Source organism: Sceloporus occidentalis, unplaced genomic scaffold, assembly GCF_023333645.1.
Source record: "Sceloporus occidentalis isolate IW3139 unplaced genomic scaffold, rSceOcc1.0.p SCAF_7, whole genome shotgun sequence".
Lineage (NCBI taxonomy): Eukaryota > Metazoa > Chordata > Lepidosauria > Squamata > Phrynosomatidae > Sceloporus > Sceloporus occidentalis.
The window spans coordinates 27,385,235-27,401,560 of record NW_028316987.1 but is presented as its reverse complement, the minus strand read 5'-3'; the positions used below and the strand labels follow the sequence as shown (position 1 = coordinate 27,401,560).

The window sequence follows — 16,326 nt, the reverse complement described above, 5'->3', positions numbered from 1 at the left end:
TTTTTCTTCAGAGATTACTTATAAACTGAATAAATCCAACAGAAAATCAATTCAAGATGTGGTTTCAAAGGGTCCTAGAGCAAATCAAGCCTAAACCCTCCTTAGAGGTCAAAATTACTAAACTGAGGCTAGTATATTTTGGAAACATCATGAGAAGACATGACTCACTAGAAAAGATGGCAACACCTGGTAAAGCAGAGGGAAGTACAGTCACCATAAATTGAAGTTACTTGAAGGCAGCTAACAACAAAAATGGTTATGAGTTAAGAATGTTGGTGGCGACTGGTGATTGACTGAGCGTTTAAATCAGGGGTCGGCAACCCCCGGCCTGTGGGCCGGATGCGGCCCGCAGAGGCGGCAGGACCGGCCCCAGCCTGGTCCCGCCGCCGCTGTCTCCTCCTCCTCCACCTGGGCCGCGCGACCGCGCTGCCCTCCTCCCCCTCCACCGCGCAGAGGAGGAAGAGGAGGGCCCCACGGCCTGGGGCAGAGGAGGCAAAGGGGGAAGCCCCGCGCGGCCCCCCTCCTTCTCCTCTGCCCCGCCCCCAGGCCGCGTGGTGCATGGAGGAGGGGGGAGGAGAAGAAGGAAGGGGAGGAAGAGGAGAAGGAAGAGGAAGAGGGGGAGGAGAAGAAGGAAGAGGAAGAAGAGGAGGAGGGCGGAGGAGTAGAAGGAAGAGGAGGAAGAAGAGAAGGAAGAGGAGGAGGGGGAGGAGAAGAAGGAAGAGGAGGAGGAGAGGAGGGGGGAGGAGAAGGAGGAGGAGGAGGAAGAGGAGGAGGGGGAGCAGAAGGAGGAGGTGGTGAGTGGCCAGAGGCATCAAGGTTTTTTTAATTTTATTTTGTGTGCTTTAAGTGCTAACAAGTCTCCCTTGCTTTGACAATGATAGTATGATGATGATGATGATATGAGTCAGCTTGAGAGGCATGCAGGCACTGTTTCAGAAGCTGAGAGAGTGTCACCTTCCAAAGTGTGTTTTGGGTGCTTTTAATGCTAACAAGTCTCCCTTGTTTTGACAGTGATAGTGTGGTGATGATGATGATGATATGAGTCAGCTTGAGAGGCATGCAGGCACTGTTTCAGAAGCCGAGAGAGTGTCACCTTCCAAAGTGTGTTTTGGGTGCTTTAATGCTAACAAGTCTCCCTTGTTTTGACAGTGATAGTGTGGTGATGATGATGATGATGATATGAGTCAGCTTGAGAGGCATGCAGGCACTGTTTCTTAAGCCGAGAGAGTGTCACCTTCCAAAGTGTGTTTTGGGTGCTTTTAATGCTAACAAGTCTCCCTTGTTTTGACAGTGATAGTGTGATGATGATGATGATGATATGAGTCAGCTTGAGAGGCATGCAGGCACTGTTTCAGAAGCCGAGAGAGTGTCACCTTCCAAAGTGTGTTTTGGGTGCTTTAATGCTAACAAGTCTCCCTTGTTTTGACAGTGATAGTGTGGTGATGATGATGATGATGATATGAGTCAGCTTGAGAGGCATGCAGGCACTGTTTCTTAAGCCGAGAGAGTGTCACCTTCCAAAGTGTGTTTTGGGTGCTTTTAATGCTAACAAGTCTCCCTTGTTTTGACAGTGATAGTGTGATGATGATGATGATGATATGAGTCAGCTTGAGAGGTATGCACGCACTGTTTCTGAAGCCAACAGAGTGTGACTTTCCAAAGTGCCTTTTCTGTATATTTTTGGTTCTTTAATGGTGATATTGATATCAGAAAGCCTCTGAGGCAAGGCCAATGTAAATTGCTGTGATTTTTACAAACTCATGCGCAGTGAAGAAAAACCAAAGTCCCATGACCAAGTACACACTTCTGAGAAGTACACTTGGTGCAAGAACTGTGAAACCACCTTGACATGTTCAATATGCATAGCCATGTGAACCCATGTTCAGTGTGAAACCCAAAGAGTTTGGTTATGCAATAAGCCTCTGAAATATGCAAGAGGCCATCTTAAGTAAAGCCATGTTCAATGCCCAAATGTGCTGTTTGGAATGGGGGGAGGGGGATAGGCCAGAAAAGGAAGTACATTTCTGCCATTTGCCTAGGAATAATGCCCAAATGTCCTCCATTTTGATCATGCCTAAGAAACATGCATTTATATTAACATTTTTTAAAAAGCAACAATTTTTTTTGCGTGTCCTCCATTTTTAGAAAATGTGTCCTACATTTGAAAATGTTGTCCTATATTATTTAATTATTTATTTTTTGGCTTCGCCTCCCCCCCCCCCCCGGTTGTCTGGGGGACACCAACCCAGCCCCCGGCTCAAAAAGGTTGCCTACCCATGGTTTAAATGGTATTTTTAAAAGGTTGGTGTGTATAAGTCAGTTAGAGTCAAAAATGTTAGCAAAGAGATTACAGTAGTTAAACTCAGATGAGTTTGTTCGGATTTGAGTCAGAGAGGGTCTCTTTGTCAGTGTCAGTAATATGAGAGAGTTAATTAGGGTCAGTCAGGATTTAGGTGTATTAAATACAAGTAACCTTTGTCAGACTGAGTACCTGGATGATGTCTTCCTGGAACAGAATATCAAATATTCAGAAAGTCGACCTCACATATAAGTCAAGGACAGGTTTTTGGACCTCATGTATAAGTCAAAAGCAGATTTTGGATTTTGATAAATTCCTGGATAAGTCAAGGATAAAACATAGGAGCATGTAACAAAGAATGTAAAGGACCAAGCCAAGGAAAATGAGACCAAAGAACTTACACAATTCTGGCAAGCTAATTGTTTGTCCTAAAGACTGGCTGGATGAGGAGGGAACTATAATAAATCATGGCTGTGCAATGTGTGGGGGAGACATCAAAGCACAGGAAGGGCTAAGAAAATGAACACATGTTAAAAGGATGAAAAGGCAAAGCAAAAAAAAAAAAAGAGAGAGACTATATTAGCAGTTTATAGCCTTTAATTTTAATGTAATGTAACTTTGCATGATTTTAACCCAGGAAAAACTGACAAACATACACAAATGTCTTATTAACATCCTTCAAAGCTTGATTCCTCTTAGTGTTCCTTTGAGGAGAAGCATGAAAGAGTTGTCAATGCCAAAATTTTTCTGCCCAGGCATTCAAAAAGGTCAGAAGTGGTGCCATGGCAGAGAGCACAGAGGGCATTGGTGCTCTTTTAGGTGCTCCAGGGACAGACTTAGCTCTCACCTTTTCCGACAGAGAAGGGGATGGTCCCTTTTTGATAAGAGTTGAAGTACGGTACTTACATTACCCCAAGGATAAATTTACCCAAGGTTTTTGGGATAATTTTTGACTATTATTATTATGCTTTATTTATATAGCGCTGTAGATTTACACAGCGCTGTACATACAAAAAATAAAATAGATAAACATGCCCATGGTGTACAATCTAAGAAATAATAGCACAATACATATAAATAATACATAACAATACAGGAAAGGGTTCAATAAAGTAAGGCAGGCAACAAATTAAAAATGTCAAATAACAAATACAGTAGGTCCTCGTTATACGCGGATTTGCCATGCGCGGATTTAAGCATACGCGCATGGCAAATCCGGGGATTTTGTCCCCAATGGCGGCGCGCGCGCATGGCAAATCCGGGGATTTTGTCCCCAATGGCGGCGCGCCATTGGGGACAACTTCCCTCCCTCCCCCCAACTCTTTCCTTCCTTCCCTCTCTCCCTCCCTCCTTACTTACCTTTTCGTCGCCGGGGGGCCCCGTCGCTGCTGCCGCCGCCGCCACCACCGCCTTTCCCCTGGCTGTAGGTGCGGAGGGAAGGCCTCTGGCGCTGGAGGACCAGCGCCAGAGGCCTCCCCTCCGTCGCCACGGCTGACGGGGGAAAGGCCAGGCTCTGCTCCTGGAGGACTCCAGGAGCAGCGCCCGGCCTTTCCCCCGTCAGCCGTGGCGGCGCCGCGGCGAGGAGGAGGAGGAGGAGGCCGAGCGCCTGGGGCCTCTTCGGCCCCCACTCCGCCGGCGCCTGCACCTCGATGCAGGGGCCGAGTGGCGGACTGGAGACCAAGAGGCCTCCAGCCCACCCCCCGGCCCTTGCAGAGAGGTGCTGGCGGAGGCGGCGGCGGAGTGGGGGCCGAAGAGGCCTCTGGCGCTGGTGCTCCGCTGCCGCCGCTGCCGCCGCCACAGAAGGGCCGGGTGGCAGGCTGGAGGCTTCTTGGCCTCCAAAACCCCCACCCGGCCTTCCCCCCGGCTCCGGCTGACGCGGTGGTGGTGGCGGCGGCGGCGGCAGCAGCGACGGGGCCCCCCGGCGACGAAAAGGTAAGTAAGGAGGGAGGGAGGGAGGGAAGGAAAGAGTTGGGGGGAGGAGAGGGGAGGGAGGGAAGTTGTCCCCAATGGCGGCGCGCGTGCACGCGCGCCGCCATTGGGGACAACGGGACTTGAGCATACACGGAATTTGGTATACGCGGGGGGGTCCGGAACGGATCCCCCACGTATACCAAGGACGCACTGTAATAGTCATGCAATGCCTGGGAACACTTCTCTGAACAGGATGGTCTTCAACTCAGTTTTGAAACTGGTTAAAGAAGTGATGACCCGTGTTTGTGGGGGAAGGAGGTTCCAGGAGTGAGGGGCAGCAATTGAAAAGGAACAAATCCAGGGCAGTGAAAATTCTAGGCTGAGACACCAGACATTGACTACCAGAACAGAAGGCATGGGTGGGAAGATGAGGAGAAAGAAGAGTTGATAAATAAGGAGGGGCCAGCTTTGTAGACTTATGCATGAGTATACATAGTAGGCAGAAAAATTGAAATGAACAAATATAGGATGGGGGACACCTGGCTGAACGAGACTACATGTGAAAGAGATCTAGGAATCCAAGTAGACCACAAATTGAACATGAGTCAACAGTGTGATGCAGCAGCTAAAAAGGCCAATGCAATTTTAGGCTGTATCAATAAAAGTATAGTGTCTAGATCAGGGGTAGGCAACCGTTTTGAGCCGGGGGCTGGGTTGCTGTCCCTCAGACAACTGGGGGGCCGAAGCCAAAAAATAAATAATTAAATAATTTTTAAAAATTTAAATAAATAAATAAACCGGGACAAATGTAGGATAACATTTTCAAATGGTGGACACTTTTTTTTTTAAAAACGTGGAGGACACGCAAAAAATTTTGCTGATTTTTAAAAAAATGTTAATATAAATGAATGTTTCTGAGGCGTCTATAGACAATTGCCCCCCTTGCCCCTGCACGCAAGAGGCCAAAGGTCCCGGCGGCAATCGGCGGCAGGACCGGGCTGGGGCCGGTCCCAAGGCCTCGCCGGGCTGCATCCGGCCCATGGGCCGCAGGTTGCCTACCCCTGGTCTAGATCAAGGGAATAATAGTGCCACTCTATTCTGCTTTGCTCAGGCCTCACCTGGAATACTGTGTCCAGTTCTGGACACCACAATTCAAAAAAGGATGTTGACAAGTTGGAGAGTGTCCAGAGGAGGACCATCAAATGGTGAAGGGTCTGGAAACTATGCCTTATGAGGAAAGACTTAGGGAGCTAAGTATGTTTAGCCTGGAGAAGAAATGGTTAAGAGGTGACATGATAGCCCTGTTTAAGTATTTGAAGGGGTGTCACACTGAAGATGGAGCAAGCTTGTTTTCTGCTTTTCCAGAGAACAGGACTCAGAACAATGGATGCAAGTTACAGGAAAAGAGATTCCACCTCAACATTAGGAGGAACTTCCTGACAGTAAGGGCTGTTCGACAGTGGAACAAACTCCCTCGGAGTGTGGTGGAGTCTCCTTCTTTGGAGGTCTTTAAACAGAGGCTGGATGGCCATCTGTAAGGAATGCTTTGATTGTGATTTCCTGTATGGCATGGGGTTGGACTGGATGGCCTTTGTGGTCTTTTCCAACTCTATGGCGGGTTACACACCACCAAAAAGTACATGCTCGGCACGTACTAGGGTTAGGAAGGGGCGTCCTTCGGGAGGCCCCTAACCCTAGTACGTGCCGAGCACGTACAAAATGGCGGCACCCATTCTACAGGGGCACTGCCATTTTGATGTAGCAGACGCTTAGCGTCTGCACATCTCGGCGCCATTATGATGCTTCAAGTGCGCCAATGGCGCTTTGCAGTGTCATAATGGCGCTGCAAAAAGAAGCTGCATTTTGCAGCTTCTTTTTGTAGCATGAGGGAACCGCGCGGTTTGGTCGCTGCAGCTCCCTCGCGCAACAAATGAGGGCGGTGGGAGACTGCCCTTTTCAGGCGGTCTGTAAAGCGCCTATGATTCTATGACTTTCTCCCTTCCAATTTCTGCACTGCAGAAATATATTTAAACAAAAATCCTGTATATTTCATGTCAAACCATCATGGAATTATAGAGTTGGAAGTGGCCTGTTAAGTCCATTGATTCCAACTTCCTCCCCAATGAAGAAATCCAGCTACAGCATCCCTCACACATAAGCCTCTTTTGAAGACCTCAAAAGAAAGAGGCCCTACTCTAGGTAACTGGATCCATTAACAAACCATTCTTACTGTAAAGATGTTGCGTCTAATGTTCAATCAAAATCTATCCTCCTGTAACTTTAAACCATTAGATCTGGCCCTACCCTCTGGGGCAACAAAGAACAAATCTGCACCATGTTTGTAATTCATTTTTCCATCTTGTGGTTATTTCTTGAATTTCAACTAGATTTTCCAAGTGGTCTAACAAAATTGGGCAGCTTACCATGTTAAAGGCTGCTAAGAGATTAAGCAGATTCCGAAAGAAAGGTGATGTAAAATGATACCATGATTTTACTCTCTTTTTTGTCCCCATTAGCAGCCCCAGTAAAGAAAGAAATAGCCAATAAACAGTTATACATGGAGATAAGTTGGTAACAATGACTTTTGACTTTTACAGGTGTATATCATTTTGCCTTTGGTTTGAATACTTCTGTAAATGCTACATTTGAACATATAATAAGAACATATAAGTATTCAAACCCTACATTGCAAAACAGTATTTTTGAAATGTGAACTCCTACACACTGTCACTCATAGTTCCATATCCAATTGCATCTCTCACTGTCTAAATCTGAGCAGAATTTGGCATGCTTAAGCCCCCCAAATTAATACACTTAAGTTCAAATGATTGTACAAAGAATGAGGCTTTTCAGATGTCTGAAAAATGGCAGCACCAATGTTCTTACACTTATAGGAAAGAACATAGAATCATATAGTTGAAAGAGATCTCAAGGGCCATCATGTCCATCCCATTTCCAAAGCAACCCCCCCCCCCCCACAAATAACCATGTAGCTTGTGTTTGAAAACCTCCAAAGAAGGAGACTCCAACACACACTGAGGGAGTGTGTTCCACTCCTGAACAGCTCTACTGTCAAGAGGTTCTTCCTAATGTTGAGGTGGAATCTCTTTTCCTATAGTTTGCATCCATTGCTCCATGTCGTAGTCTCTGAAGCAACAGAAAACAAGCTCAATATGACATCCCTTCAAATATCATGTGTTCCCTTAACCTTCTCCAGGCTAAACATACCCAGCTCCATAAGTCTCTCCTTATAGGGTATGGTTTCCAGATCTTTCACCATCTGCAAATGGACTGTTTTAAAAGAAACCTCAGTTTGGAAGGAAATTGTGAGTCTGTCTAGTTTCAAGCTACTTATTCTTGATGCCTGTTACACGCTTTATCATCATCGCTTCACAGACCAAGGTTCTGGGCGACATTCTTTCCAGCTTGAAATACCTGGGACTGAACCTGACCCTTCAGATGGATTTGATTTGATTTATACTGTTGATATTTGGACAGAGGGTTAGAATCATAGAATCAAAGAGTTGGAAGAGGGGGTAGGTGTGAATACAGAATTCATATAGTGGCCAAAGAAATGAGAGAAACCTGTAATTCTGACCAGGGTCTGATACAGGCATTCTGATTTTATAACATTATATAATATTTTACTTATTGTTAATCATGTTACTTGCACTTTTGTGCATGGCTATGGCTTCTTTATGTTCGACTCCAGCTGACCAAAGTTAGTTCCTGTCATTAGCCCTCCTCTCAAATGCCCTCCCTTCCCACAGGGAGGATGCTGGCCAGGGAGAGGGGAAGCGTCAGTGAAAGTGGGGGTGTTAACAGATACTGCTTCAATCCAGCTAGATAAAAGGGGAAAGGACCTCTTCCACAGGATCTGCAAACTCAAAAGGGAAATGTTGTTTTATTGTAAAATGTGTTATACAGTTTTATCTTTGAAAAATGTGTTCTATTCTTTTAACAGCTATCCATTTTAACACTGCAATAATTTAATTCCTTTTTAAGGCACCTCTTTTCTACCTTTTTAATTGCATTCTTTTAATATTGTGAAACTGCTCTGAGTCCCAGTTCTGGGGGGAAAAGTGGGATGCAAAGAACTATAATATTACCAACTCCATGGCTTCGAAAGATCGCAACAAGTATAGTGTGCATTTGGGTTGCTCAATTAAAGGTATCACTGACGGAGTTTTGTTTGTATTTGTTAAATGGCCAACACAACTACCCCTGAATGTTTTAAACATAATAATAATAATAATAATAATAATAATAATCAGAAGAAGAAGAAAGGGTTACATTTTAGGAAGGAGAAAGGAAGCTTCAACGTGGCCCACTGACGCAGCCACTCCCTCAGGGGCCGGGCGGAAAGCGGGCGCCGGAGCTCCCTCACAGCCCGGCCAAGGGGCCACTGGAGGGTCCCCAGAGGCCTTGGGATCGGCCAGAGACAGGACGGCAGGAGCCGGCTTCTTGTGTCAAAATGGCGCCCGGTCAGCATCCCGCCCCTTCGCCCTCCGCTCCTCCTCTTGCTCAGGGGCCGAAAGAATCTCGGGCCCTGCCTTTCCACATTACCGCACTAGCCCTCTTATAGCTCCACTTCGACTGCTCTGGCTGCCTCCTGTTGCATTCTGGGGTTTGTAGTTCAGTGAGGCCTATGAGCTCTCTGGCTGAGAATTTTAAAGGCCCCTCCTTAAACTGCATATCCCAGCATGCAACAGGAGGCAACCAGAGCAGTTAAAGTGGAATAGCAGCGCTGTAGGAGTCTAGTGCGGAGTTCTAGTTTGATTCACGTCCGTGACATAGAAAGAGCGAGCTCAGAAAACAGAAAAACAGTTTTTGCAAAAGCCTCCATTCACCCCCAAAGAAAAGGCACTAACCCGGTTTGGCCCCGCTTTAACTCTTATCTGGCTCAAGGCTATGGAATTCTGGGAGTTGTAGTTTGTTGTCGGGCTCCGCTCTGAGTTAAAGCGGGGCCAAACCGGGTTATATCTGGCTCCAGTGCCACCCACAGCCCCTCCCATATCCCTCTGGGGCAGCCTCAGCTCCCATGTCTGCCTGCCCTCCCCTGAATGTTTGTTTGTTCTGAGGGCGCGCATTACCTACCTTTCCGCTTGAGGCCGAGTTCTCTGGCAGAGGAGGCAGCCTCCCGGCTCTGGCCTTGGGCTTACCTGGGACACAGGTACCGCCTCCGGAAGGCTCTGACAGGTGCCTTTGAAACGCGCCTGCGTCGCATTGCATTAACAAAGCAAGACTCCAGCGGCGCCTGCGCTTCCTCATCCTCATCCAGCAGGAACCGCTCAAGGGCGAACTACGCATGCGCTTAACGTTATCGTACTTGTTTGCATCTTCTGGTCGGCCATGTTCTCCTTCCAGTATTATTCAAACGGACTGAAGTCGGGTTTCCTGTCAAAAATGGGCGCTCATCCATCTTCCTCACCCCAATTCTTCTGGACGCCTCAGTGTTCCTTATCCTCTTGTGATCACCTCAGTGACAGCCTTCAGGCGTCATGGCCTTCAACGCCCCCTTCAGGCAGCCCTGTGTATTACATTCAGTTGTGAAAAAACACCCGGGGTAGCAAGGTAATTGGCCTCATACCAAACCCAATAACATCCAAACAATTATACTTTTACTGGAGCAACCAAAATGCACAATTACATGTTGCAAACTTTCGAAGTCACATTGGCTTCTTCATCAGGCAAACAGGAGAAAGAAATTGAAGATGGTGTATTTCACTTGTGAAAGACAGTTAATTTTTCCTCCAGCCCAACCATGCAGCTCTCTCTACACTAGGCCTGATTACTTCTGAACAAGTAATATGCAGTTTGTCAGCTCTGATTTACAAAAAAAACACAGGGAAACGTTTGCATACGTTTCTGAGGTTTTACATTTCAAAGATACTTAAACTGTAGGACTATCATGACTGTAAGATTTCTTTTTCTGTTGCCCTGACACATTTCACTTGAAAATAATCATGGACCTGCTGTGGAAAAAAATGTTTAAAAAGCCAAAGTAATAAAGGTCCAAAACGCACTGCAGAAATAATCCAGTTTGAGACCACTTTAAGTGCCCTGACTCAATGCTAGGGAATTCTGGGAACTGTACTTGTGTGAGACATTTAGCCTTTTCTGTCAGAGAGCTCAGGTGCTACAATAAAACTACAGTTCCCAGAATTCCCTAGCACCAAGCAAGGACAATTAAAGTGGTCTCAAACTGGATTATTTCTGCATTGTGTTTTGGACCAAAATAAGTTTCTGTGACCACATGTTTATTTTTTTCTACGAGCCTGACTAGCTACCACCCAACCTTAAAATCACTCCACTGGCTGCCAATTCAAGGGAAGGCACAAAATGTTGGTTATGACCTTTGAAGTTCTAAATGATTTGGGTCCAAATTACCTACAGGATCACTCTCCATACACCCAGGTCCTTTGGGGGACATTTACTCTAATCAGCTAAGACTAGATCACCCACTGCGTCCACACTGCAGAAATATTCCACTTTGGGGCCATTCACATTACCTTTTAAACCAGTTTTGAAATTGATTCTTCCACGTGAAGTTCATATTGGGCCCAATTCTTTCACAATCCATGTCGAGGCTTGCACAAGGAAATGTCCCTTAGCGCGGGCCATCGAGATTCGGGCTAAAATCCGTCTTTTCTCAAAAGACTCGGGTTCCGTGAAATATGAACTTGCCCTCGATCATGATCGGGGCAAATTCAGGGAGGGATTAAGGTCAAAGAGTGGGCAGAGGTCAGAGCATTCCCTCCCCTCATCCGAGGGGAGGGGGAGGAGGAGGAAAGGGCCGAAGGAAAAAGGGGGATTTGGAGGCAAAGGGTGACAGGAGGCAAAAGGGGGGTGACTGACGGAGTCAATTCAGGGCAGGTCGGGAGGGACAGATGAGACCAAGCTTCTGCTATCCATCAGGGACCATTTCCCTTTGATTTTTATTTATTTTTATTATTTTTGGCAAAAAATGTGCATGTTTTTGGCTATAGAAATATATCTATATCTATATCTATATCTAGATAGATCGTGAGCAGGAGCAAGGGTCAATTCAGGGTAGGGCAGGGCGCTACAGCAAGGGAAGCCTCTGCGATCCAACAGAGACCTTTTTCCTTTGGATTTTATTTTATTTTTAAAATTATTTTTGGCTGTCTATGCGCATATTTTTTCCTTTGGAATGACAGCTGCAATGCGAATGAATGTTACAAATCGAATGTAATGTTTCTCTTTCCAATTATGTAAATTGGCGAATTGATACAGCTTTTGCTACTGTCTCTAAGGAATTCAGGGGTAGCCTAGGGAGAGCAAAAAAAAAGCATCCTTTTCTGGCATTCCGAGGTGAGGAATTAATATTATTGTTATTGTTATTATTATTATTATTACCTGTGTATGAGGCATTCTGGGGTGGCAAGGAGTGGGGGATACAGGATGCATTAGCTTGCATTTTGGGGTTGAAAATGGGGCCAAGGGCAGATCATAACCTACAACACTGACCAAATGCCCACAACACACACACACACACACACCAGAGGTTTTTAAATTTGACAAGTGGTGCCTGGTCCTTTTAAAAAAAGGAGGGGTGGAAAGCACACATTTGATGCCCCTATCATTGCTGGAAACGTCACCTATGACCATCGCAGAACTAACTTTGATTGACAGCCAGGCACCTTCACCTTAAACCCGAATTCTCCAAGAGGGCATTTGTGTTAAAATGCCCCTGATTGGTAGTCAGCACTTACTTCCGGAGAGATTTGGGAGCCCCCCCCCCCCCCCCCCCCCGAATTTGCCCCGTTCCTTCTGGAGCAATGCCACCAGTGTGAATGAGGCCTTTGACAACTTTAATTGCCCTGTCTCAGTACTATGGAATCTTGGGATTTGTAGTTTGTTATGACACCAGAACTCTCTGACAGAGATGGCTCAATGTCTCACAAAACTACAAATCCAGAATTCCATAGCACTGAGCCATGACAGTTATGTCACAACTGGATTGTTTCTGCAGTGTGGATGCATCCGCAGATGACTTTTTTGTTCAGCTGCCCATAGGCTGTGGAATGACCCTCCAGAAGAGATTCAACAGCTGAATACACTGTCCAAATTTAAAACAGCATTAAAGACCAGTGTCTTCCAGTAGATCTATCTGGATGAGTTTTTAAATGTGATTTTTTAATTATGCATTTAAAAATAAAATTGATTGTTTTAATATGTATATAGAGAGATCTTGTAACACCTCAGAGATTAACTGAAAGAAAGAAGTTGGCAGCATGAGCTTTTGTACACTTCTGTCTACTTCCTCAGATGTTTTAATATGCATTTGTCTTGTTTATTCATTTAAATTGATGTGTGTTTTTAAGTGATGTTGCATCTTCATGTTGTTACCTGCCTCAATCCATGGGGAGAGGCAGGTAAGATGATGATGATGATGATGATGATGATGATGATGATGATGATGATGATGATGTTAATGTTATTTTAAAATATTTATAACTATAAAATAATTATAATTATAAATAGTTATAAAAAGGTTTGCATACTTGCCCAGTACTTGACCAGGTGTTGATGTTGGCCCTGTTTCCTGCTGCCTCATTATCTGACATAGAATCATAGAATTATAGAGTTGGAAGAGACCACAAGGCCAGGGCCATCAAATCCAACCCCTGCTATGCAAGAACATACAATCAAAGCAACCCCAACTGATGGCCATCCAGTCTCTGTTTAAAGACCTCCAAAGAAGGAGATTCCACCAGGGGAGTGTTTTCCATTGTTAAACAGCTCTTACTGTCAGGAAGCTCTTCTAATGTTGAGGTGGAAACTCTTCTCCATTGATCCAGGTCATATTCTCTGGAGCAGTAGAAAACAAGCTTGCTCCATCCTCAATATGTCATCCTTTCAAATATGTAAACAAGGTTATCATATCACCTCTCAACCTTCTCTTCTCCAGGCTAATGCTGATAGTTCCCTAGGTAATTCTGGTACATTCTGGTAGTGTAGATTTTAGCCCTCTTGTATGGCCCTAGCTGGAGCACTCTGCTATCTATATCATATCTTGGCATATTCTCCTTCTCTATGTTTTTTGCCTTCTGATAAAAAGAAAAAATAGTCAGATAGTCCAGTAATTTGTTGCTGCTATGTACCTTTAAGTTGTTTCTGATGGTGATCCTAAGGCTTTCCAATCATGGGATTTTCTTGGCAAGATTTGGTCAGAAGAGGTCTTCTCTTGAAAGTGAGAGTGTTTGACTTGCTCACTCATAATGTCCCCTCCCCGGTTAAGTTACCATCCATCCATTGCTTTATTTATATCCTGCTTTTCTTCCAGGTTTACAAAAAGACAGATGCAAATTGTACAAATAGAATAATACATATAAATATAAAATTAATGATTAAATAACAGTATTAAAGCAAATCAAAATGTTCCTTAAAAACAGATTAAAAATAGTACAATGCCATAAATGCCATTTTTTGTTATTAAAATCATAGAATCGCAGAGTTGGAAGAGACTACAAGGGCCATCCAATCCAACCCCTGCCATGCAGGAACTCTCAGTCAAAGCATCCCTGACAGATGGCCATCCAGCCTCTGTTTAAAGACCTCTGAGGAAGTAGATGCCACAACACTCCGAATGAGTGTGTTCCACTGTAGAACAGCCCTAACTGTCAGGAAGTTCCTCCTAATGTTGAGGTGGAATCTCTTTTCCTGGAGCTTGCATCCATTGTTCTGGGTCCTATTCTCTGGAGCAGCAGAAAACAAGCTTGTTCCCTCCTGAATATGACATCCCTTCAAATATTTAAACAGGGCTATCATATCACCTCTTAATCTTCTCTTCTCCAGGCTAAACATCCCCAGCTCCCTAAGTCGTTACTCACAGGACATGGTTTCCAGACCTCCACCGTTTTAGTCACCCTCCTTTGGACATGCTCCAGTTTCTCAATGTCCTTTTTGAATTGTGATGCCCAGAACTGGACACAGTTGAGGCCTGACCAAAGCAGAATAGAGTGGTATTACTGCTTCCCTTGATCTAGAGACACTATACTTCTATTGATGCAGCCTAGAATTGCACTGGCCTTTTTATTTTGAACTCCAAGCTTTGGTGTTTGACAACACAAGTTGCATTTTCAGGGGGAATGTAACGTCATCCAACACAGACTGAATTTTGCCTTATGACTGACAAGTAGCAGCACTGTCTTGTCTGTATTTAGCTTCAACTTGTTTGCCCTCACCCAGTTCATTGCACTTGCCAGGCACCAGTTTAGTACAGAAACGACTTCCTTGGAATTAGGTGAGAAGGAAATTTTAGATTTCAACCACAAAAACCAAACATAGATGCATAGGCTTAGCGGTACTACATTCAGAAATGATCTTGGAATTATTGTTGAGCAATGAACCAGCAATGTGATGCGACAGCAAAGAAGGTGAACACTATTTTAGCCTGCATTAATAGAAGCATAGTTTCCAAATCAGGGGAAGTAACAGTCCCCCTATATTCGGCACTAGTCAGGCTTCATCTGGAGTAGAGCAGTCAGTTCAGGGCACCTCATTTTAATGAGGATATTGACATGTTGTAGCAGGTTCAGAGAATAGCAGCAAGGATGATAAGAGAACAAAATATATGAGGAAAATTGAAGAAGCTGGACCTGTTCAGCTTGATAAAGAGAAGACTGAGGAGTGGCATGATCACATTCTTTAAATATCTCAAAGGGTTGGTCACGGAGACGAGGAGGCAGGCTGGTTCTCTACTGCCCCAAAGGATAGGACCAGATCTAATGGTTTTAAAACTGCAGGAGAGTAGATTTCAATTGAATATTAGAAGGAACCTCTTGATGTTAAGAATGATTTGGCAATGGAACCAGTTGCCTAGAGTGGTGGTAGGGTGTCCTTCTCTGGACATCTTCACAAAGAGGCTTGAGTGATGGGGATTCTTTAGCTTTAGATCCTACATTGAGCAGGGAGTTGGACTTAATGGCCCATGGAGCCCCTTTAGTTCTGTAATTCTATTCTTCTTTTTTGTGGTTATTCTGTGCTTGTGTAGTGAATATTTGGAACCTTCTAATTTAGCTAAGGGCACAGATAACCCCTTTCAGTGCTGGATCGGGGCTGCAGCAACCACATGCTGCGGCCCTGATCCAGCACTTTGCCAGCTCTAATAGAAACAGCAAAGTGGAGCTCCTTTTATTGCTGGCGAAAAGTGCTCCTTTCAGAATGGAAGGAGCACTGTGATGCTGCCTGTCATGTGGGTGGGCGGGTGGTATGATGCTGGTGTGGGGGTGGCATTGGGGCATGTGTCGTCCAAATCTCACGACCCCACGCCGGTGTTTCAAGCCAATCTGTACAGCCCCAAAGAAAGCTTTTTTTGAGGTAGCTCCACATACCCTTAGCTCTGTCTCTCACTGTTCCTGTTCATTTACTTCAGTTGCTTTTCTTGTGTGGAGCATTTAAGGAACCTCTCTAATGTTTTCCTTATGTTAACAGTTTTTGAATAGAATTTGGCATACACTCTTCTATTTTTCCCTTTGGCTTTGGCATTTTTTCTGATTACTGTTATCAACTTGGCTAGTCTGTGACTTTTCACCTGCTGGGCTCCTTTTGGCTTGTCTTGCTGTCAGCTATTAACAGCAACTGACCAGGCTTGTTTACTTAACTACAGCTCTGTTTTTCCTCAATGATAGAGAAAATAGAAGGGTTAATTTATAAGCAGATATAGAATTAAAAAATAAAGGGGAAAAAAATAAATCAGAAGCAAGGAATACTCAACGAATTAAATTATTATTATTATTATTATTATTATTTATATTCCACTTAATCACTTGGAATCCAAGCGGATTACAACAATAAAATGAGATACAGTTAAACATGCTAAAAACCGCTATTCCCTCCAGTATAAAAATATTGTAATACTAAAAAGAGATTAAACCAGAAAGACATTAAAACAATAGTATAAAATAACAGTTAAAATCAATAGAAGATTTGTAAGAAATTTAAAGCAGGGTCCAGATAGGATGGAAAAGGGGATGGAGAAAAGAGGGAGGGGGGCAGGTAAATAGAGGCGGACCTAGTCTGGAAAGGCCTGCTGGAAGAGATCCGTCTTAATAGCCTTCTTAAAGGTTTCCAAAGTGGTAATCTGACGG

At 44.6% G+C, this 16,326-nt stretch overlaps 1 protein-coding gene across 5 annotated transcripts in view; it reads right to left on the bottom strand.

The window, feature by feature from the left end:
- Positions 1-9,693, bottom strand: part of LOC149309446 (exocyst complex component 3-like) — a 67,186-nt gene extending 57,493 nt beyond the window's left edge. The window contains exons 1-2 of one of the 5 annotated variants that reach the window (XM_089532477.1): positions 9,540-9,693; positions 2,492-2,615 (exon numbers count right to left, since the gene is read on the bottom strand). The gene's annotated coding sequence lies outside the window, so the exon portion shown is untranslated. Of the gene's footprint in view, positions 1-2,491; positions 2,616-8,503; positions 8,777-9,307; positions 9,512-9,539 lie in introns of those variants that run through there. The other 4 variants (XM_089532474.1, XM_089532478.1, XM_089532476.1 and 1 more) reach the window with 4 other exon arrangements.
- Positions 9,694-16,326: the final 6,633 nt, after the last annotated feature.